The sequence below is a fragment of the Triticum dicoccoides genome, chromosome 5A (genome assembly GCF_002162155.2).
Source record: "Triticum dicoccoides isolate Atlit2015 ecotype Zavitan chromosome 5A, WEW_v2.0, whole genome shotgun sequence".
Lineage (NCBI taxonomy): Eukaryota > Viridiplantae > Streptophyta > Magnoliopsida > Poales > Poaceae > Triticum > Triticum dicoccoides.
This window is the reverse complement of record NC_041388.1, coordinates 462,970,077-462,977,982: the sequence shown is the minus strand read 5'-3', so window position 1 is coordinate 462,977,982 and position 7,906 is coordinate 462,970,077.

Below are 7,906 nucleotides of genomic sequence, written 5' to 3'. Positions count from 1 at the left end.
AAGAGGGACACGGCTCGCTCGGCGGAGGTCTGTTTCGCGACGTGGAGGTAGTCGTTGTTGTTGTTGTTGTTGTTGGAGAGGTGCGTTAGGTGCAGCGGGTGGTGGTGGTGGAAGACGCGCGAGCAATTCATTAAACTTGTTATCGAGCTTTGTTTCGAACGTCTTCTCCATGCCATCTATCTTCTCCATGGCCTCTTCAAATCTGTTTAACACATCTTGCACCTGTCCACTCATCATTTGCTGAAATTTATCATGTAGCTGTTTGTTCGTCAGGTTCTCCCAATCAGTCTCATCGGCTTGTGATCCTACCATGGTTAGCAGCAAATAGAAACACACAAGAATATGATCCTACAGACTACTAAGAAGTGGTGGTGGTGTATAACAAACCCGTCAAGCAAACCTCAAATTCTTACCAGTTCTTACCCAGCAGCAGGTGGTGATCGGCAACCGTTGTAGTCAAAACTCTCAAAGCTTGGATAGAGCGATTACCAGGGAGAGTCAAACGCACGACGTAGATGTATGTGGAGCTGGGAAGGCTTATAATATGGTAGCAAAAAGGGTCAGCAATAATCAATTCAGAGATGCAAAGTTGAATAAACGCTCAACGACGGTACTGTGCTGGTCCTAGGCTAGACCGTGCTAAAGACGCGAGCCTAGAACACTAACAAAATCACGGCGCTGCACGTAAACAAGGGAAAAGCACACTCTGGAAATTTTTTTTTCGCTCTTTTTTTTGCGCTGCTCTTTTTTTTTGCGCTGCTCTTTTTTTTTTGCGAAAAATCACTATAATGGCGAGTGTCTCAAAACTCTTCCCAGGTCAAACTGACAGGATGGGCACGAAATTTTTTCGACCAATTTTTTTTTTCCGACTGCCTGGACCCAAAAACTGGAAACGGGTCAAAAAAAAACTTTCTATAACGGCGACTGTCTCAATACGCTTAGAAACACCTAAAATTAGGATAGCCACAAATGTTTTTGTCAAGTGCGTTTTTCGAAAATTTTGGGCCTAAACGGAGGGTGGTTTCCGGACTCTTTTTTTTCCGAAACCTACTCCGGCAAGGAAACACGAATCGGAAACTAGATGGATCTCGAAAACAAACCTAATATGACAAGAACTCGGATTGGTGGTGGATATATGGCGGTAGATGGCAGCGGTGGTGGTATATGACAGCGGTGGTGGTATATGGATACGGATTCGAAGCGGTGGCGGATAAGCGGTGGTGGTAGATGGCAGGGGCGATGATGATGGTGTGGCGGCGGCGTGACAACTTATGACCAGAACTTGAAACTCTAAAAGACTAGACTCTAAGACCAGCAACTAGACACGACGATGCAACCGCAAATTCAACAAAGCAAAACCCTAAAAAGATTATGCAAAGGCTCAGATTGGTTCGGATATGATGAACTAACCCTAAATTTTTTTTGGCTTTTTCGTGGACTGTAGGTATGAAAAACAGACTCGATCTAAACTACAAAAAAACTGTAAAATCTCACCGAGCAACCTGGAAATCTGATACCACTTGATAGAGGCGGGGTGTCCCGTCTTTCGATGAGATGATGGATATCGCTTTGGTGGAAGTCGACTTTGACGATCCGACTACGAACGTGCGAGGACGTCGCGCCTTAGCAATCACTAAACCAACTCCGAGAGGTTATCGACCACGCCGGAGCACGATCAACCTGACCACGAGGGTCTGTTTCCTGCGAGCAAACGAAGAACAAGCAAGAAACTGAGATTGCAATCTGTATATTGCGAATATAAGATGAAAGCTTTATTGATCAAGGTGGGGTTCTGTGACGCCTTTGTCTGGTCATTGAACACAAACGAAGTACGCGAAGCTGCAGCTATGGCAAACTTTTAATCTAAACAAAACCCAAAGTCTAAACGGTGCCCTAAGGGATGTATATATGGAGGAAGAGAGGGGAATTTCGTGGCCCTTGGTGGAGGGGTCCAAAATCAACCCTATCTCTGGTTTCCACACACATACGGACTCTAAAAATAGCCTATACTTATGTATTTCGAAATTACATGGGCCTGGCCCAATAAAAAGGTGACGCAGCACCTATAATAGCCTCGAGACGAAATTTATGAAGTGGCATCTTGTATATTTCGTCCAAGGCTTCATGCACCCATTATGGTGGCTTCAAAGTCTTAAAATCATCACTTGTAACTCCGTTCTTGTTCCCCTTGCGCATAGCATCATCTCCATGCTTGTTCTTGCTCCAATGTTCATCCTTCTCCAAGCTAGGCCCTTCATTTGTAAGCAAAACAAATGTATCCAATTTAGGCAGCATCATATTCTCATGAACATTAGAATCATTACCAAGAAACGGAAGTACCTGATAATTTAATTGGCGTGCGCGAGCTCTAGTAATTGGTCCCGTATATGTAGCAGTAGGGGCTGTGGGTGTAACAATGGTATTGATGTCCTCATCAGTACAAATGTCCCATACACCTGCAATTAGACAAAACACAAAAGTGTGTGAAGTATTTTTGTTCTGGATAACATAAATAGATTATTGAACAGTTTGCATTAGAAATCACCTGACAAATATGCATGTATGCAATATTTTTGGTCGTATCCAAGGTAGTCATGTCCTCATCAGGGCATGACACTCCGGTTAAATGGATAAGCACGAAGAGAACACAGCCCTCACAATTCGAGATGATGAGTGAGGACAGCAACATCACGAAGCCTCCGGAAGAAAGAATAGAAGATAGATCATTAGAAGGAAAGAATGGAGAAGAAAATCCCTACTTCAGCCACAAATGAGTTTGGAAAGCACCCTTCCAAGAAGGTTATAACAGAGTTGTTGGAAAACCAACAACGAAACGCATAAACTTGTAGTGGGCTTATGGAAAATATCTCAAAATTATGAGGTGAAATTCTGCCACTAATGGAAACAATAGATTGGATTGATATCAACAAGGAGAGACGAACCACCATGAAGAGCCTCCATGAAGAACTCTGGTAATAAAAAGGATAACGAAAAGAAAGAGAAGTTGAAAACACAAGGTGAAGCCTTGCGATGATTTAGATGGAGCTTCGCGACGAGATAATGCGGAAGACCTGGAACTCCGAAAAAGAAAGATGAACAAATGAAATCAAGAATTTGATGAGCCTCCGGAATAAGGAATTAATCACTTGGATGAAACTAAAATAATAATTACATTATGCTTATCCATCATCAATTAAATTGGTGACAAACAACGGATTTGGCATACTACTTATTCTCGTTGAAAGGATTAAGATAGATATAGCGCAAACTTGAGAAGGTCTTCAATGAACCACCGGTAGGATTTGACAAAACGAATGAATTGCTATGATAAACAAAAGAAGAAGAATCTTGGAAGAACCACCATAAGAATTGAAAATGAACGAAGAAAAGATAAAGAAACACCGGGAAGAATTAGAAAATGAACGAAGATACTTGAGAGAATTTAGATACAAGTGAACGAAGAGATCGTGAACTGATTAGAGAATACTTGAATGATGCACCGGTAAGATTTGGAGAATGGGAGATGAAAGCTGGAATGAATAATTCTGAGATGATGGGCTCCAGAGAATGAAACTGAAAAGACTCCTGAATTGCTCTGGATGGGTGAGAAGAACTTTCACAATCGGAAACAATTATGAGAGGATAGCAGCAAGCTAGAACCATGAATCTTGAAGAGAATGGAGCAAGATTTAAGAGAAACTCTTCTTCGGTCTTCAAAATTCGAGAATGATGACTAGAAACACCACCATGAATTGTTGAGGTACTCCGGAATGAAAAAAAATAGCAAGGTTGAACCAACGATGAAAAGACTTTGAAAGATCTTGGAGAATGGCATTTGACTGATGAAAATTCATTTTTACGTCAAACTTTGAAAGGATTTGAGGATAGCTCCGGAAAAATAGAAGAGTCGGGTAAGATCCTCGAAAAATACCTGTGGGTTATGGGCCCGCTCAAAAGAAACACCGTTGAACGATTTGAAAGATAGATTGCGCCGGTTGAATTAAATTGCTCGAATGAGATAACACCCTCGTAATAACTTGAACGGATCCGGAATGGAAACGTGAATCTTCTGAGATATCTTCGGCACTCCGGAACAATTGAATAGCAAGCGGGGAATGATTATGAGGTGCACCGGCATGGGAAAACATTTGAAACGAGTTAAGGGATATGATCAACACCAAAATCTTGAATTGAATCCACCATAGAAGAAAAAGAACGAAGAATGATGAACTTGAAGCTCCGTTAGAATCTTCAAGAGAATCACCGGATACGAACATTGATTGAAAAGAATGGAGAGACTTCATATCCATAAAAGGGTACTTGATTAAGAAATCCGAGTCCTTGAAGAAACGAAGGGTGGGAGGGCGGGAAAAACAAAGACAACTTGGGACGGAAGAAACAAACACCGTTGATAAGACTTTGAGTTGATCTTGCGGATGGGAAAAATGATAGGATCATCTTGAAGAGAATCACACCAGTTGGAAAGAATGGACAAGACAATCTCGATTATCATGAAGGATAAGTATTCACATATAAATATGAGAACACCGCTTAGTAAAGGTATGGAATCAACACTTGACATCGAAGAAACTCTAATACCACAAACAAAATCAAAACAAAGGATTGGTTTGCAGAATAAGCTAGAACAAACATATGATAGACCCCATGTCATATCATGTGTCTGTTGGAAAGAATTCCTATGTGATACTTGAATTCCACTTATAAACTCCCGAAATTTTCCGGTTATGCAATCAGGTGTTGGGGATACAAGGGAAGCATAATATCTCACCCAAAACTAGCAAATCCTACATCCAGGTGTATCCATCCTTCAACACATAACCAAGAAACCTTCGGAAATCATTTACCTCAACCTTCGAAAAGCATCTGTTATACGAGTTATGGCAGTACTCCCAAACTCCCGCCCCAGAACTGGGTAGCGTCAAGGTTATCTCACCAACAACGGCATAAAAGAGATTTTCGATGTCGGCGAACTCAGGTATTCCAGAACTGCAACGATAAAATTGTGATGACAACACCTCATAGCTCAACTCCCTGGGACACTGCCACAACCCCTAAATGTGAGGAGGCACCAAGAACAATGTTCTCATCACAAAACCATCGGAACGATTCTAAGATACCCGCGTGATCCTAAATTTTTTTTCATGAAATTTGAGAAGAGAAGAGTCAAAACTCTACGTCAGGAGGCCTCACCAGAGCGACAAAGGGACTGAGGAGTAAAAAGAATCCTACTCTCTGATATATATAATCCTATAAGACTCAAAACATTTTTTCTAGACTCAACAACGCCAGCGATTCGATCAAGCAGGGGGCTCCTAAGTCGGGGAAGGCTCTGATTACCAACTTGTAACACCCATGATGTGGCTATATCTCCCACATGTCGGAGCACGACTTAAAGGCATAACCGCATAATAGGCATGTCGCAAGAGGGGTAATCTTTACACATCCCATGTACTGAATATGAAAGGGATAAAGAGTTGGCTTACAATCGCCACTTCACACAATACATAAATATAGCATTACATCATCCAGAATACAATCAAGGTCCGACTATGGAACCAAAATAAAGAAAGACAACCCGTAATGCTACATCCCCGATCGCCCCGACTGGGCTCCACTACTGATCAACAGGGAACGAAACGACACAACGAACAAGATCTTCATCGAGCTCCCATCTGAGCTGGGTTGCGTCACCTGCACTGGCATCATCGGCACCTGCATCTGGTTTCGGAAGTAATCTATGAGTCATGGGGACTCAGCAATCTCACACCCTCACGATCAAGACTATTTAAGCTTAAGGGGTCGGAAAAGGGGTAGTGAGTTGGAGCTGCAGCAAGCACTAGCATATATGGTGGCTAACTTATGCAAATGAGAGCGAGAAGAGAAGCAAAGCACGATCGTGAACTAGAAATGATCAAGAAGTGATCCTGAAGCTGACTACGTTCAAGTATAACACGAGACCGTGTTCTCTTCCCGGACTCCGCCGAAAAGAGACCATCACGGCTACACACGCTGTTGATTCATTTTAATTAAGTTAAGTGTTAGGTTTTCTACAACTGGATATTAACAATTCCCATCTGCCCATAACCGCTGGCACGACTTTCGAAGGTTCAAAACCCTGCACGGGTGTCCCAACTTAGCCCATCTCAAGCTCTCACGGTCAACAAAGGATATTCCTTCTTCGAGGATGACCCGATCAGACTCGGAATCCCGGTTACAAGACATTTCGACAATGGTAAAAGAAGACCAGCAAAGACACCCGAATGCGCCGACAAATCCCAATAGGAGCTGCACATATCTCGTTCTTAGGGCACACCGGATAAGCAATCCGTACAACTAAAACCAAACCTCAAGTTTCCCCGAGGTGGCGCTGCAAGGGGCTCTAGTTTGGACCAACACTCCGAGGAGCACTGGCCCGGGGGATTAAAATAAAGATGACCATTGAGTCCGCGGAACCCAAGGGAAAAAGGCTTAGGTGGCAAATGGTAAAACCAAGGTTGGGCCTTGCTGGAGGAGTTTTATTCAAGGCGAACTGTCAAGGGGTTCCCATTATAACCCAACCGCTTAAGGAACGCAAAATCAAGGAACATAACACCGGTATGACAGAAAGTAAGGCGGCAAGAGTGGAACAAAACACCAGGCATAAGCCCGAGCCTTCCACCCTTTACCAAGTATATAGGTGCATTAAATTAAACAAGATATAATAATGATATCCCCAAAATTAAACATGTTCCAACAAAGAACAAACTCCATCTTCACCTGCAACTAGCAATGCTATAAGAGGGGCTGAGCAAAGCGGTAACATAGCCAAACAACGGTTTGCTGGGAAAGGTGGGTTAGAGGCTTCTCATGGAAATATGGGAAGCATGATATAGCAAATGGTAGGTATCGCGGCATAGCAATAGAGTGAGCAACTAGCAAGCAAAGATAGAAGTGATTTCGAGGGTATGGTCATCTTGCCTGCAAAGTTCTCCGAGTTGATGTAAGCTTGATCCTCGAAAGCGTACTCAACGGGTTCCTCGATCACGTACTCGTCTCCCAGTTCTACCCAAAGCAATAGCACAAGCAAAGGAAACAACAATCAACCACGGTGCAATGCACAAGCAACAAGATGCAAAACATGGCATGATATGCGGGATGTGATAAGCAATGCATATGCGTGCTCCGGAAGGAAAAGATTGATCAAGGAATCAACTTGACAAACCAAGTGTGCCACTGTAAAGATGAGTTGATTTCGGTCGAAATCGATATAAAGATCACCGGAAACGGATGCACGGTTTGCAAATGGCAAGCAAAACAATAATGGCACAATTCTGCGATTAACAACACAATGCCATATAGAATGCAACAAGAAACTAAGCTACGGCACTCCAATGATAGAGGCGAGGGTCCCGATGTTTCGATGAGATGGTGGCTATCATTTTCTATGGGAGTCGACTTTGACGATCCGACTACGAACGTGCGAGACGTCCCGCCTTAGCAATCGCTAAACCAACTTCCGAGGGTTATTGACCACGCCGGAGCACGATCAACCTGACCACGAGGGTCTGTTTCCTGCGAGCAAACGAAGAACAAGCAAGAAACTGAGATTGCAATCTGGATATTGCGAATATAAGATGAAAGCTTTATTGATCAAGGTGGGGTTCTGTGACGTCTTGGTCTGGTCGTTGGACACAAACGAAGTACGCGAAGTTGCAGCTATGGCGAACTTTTGATCTAAACAAAACCCAAAGTCTAAACGACGCCCTAAGGGCTGTATATATGGAGGAAGAGGGGGGAATTTCGTGGCCCTTGAGGGTGGGGTCCGAAACCAACCCTAACTCTTGTTTCCCCACACATACGGACTCTAAAAATAGCCTATACTTAAGTATTTCGAAATTACATGGGC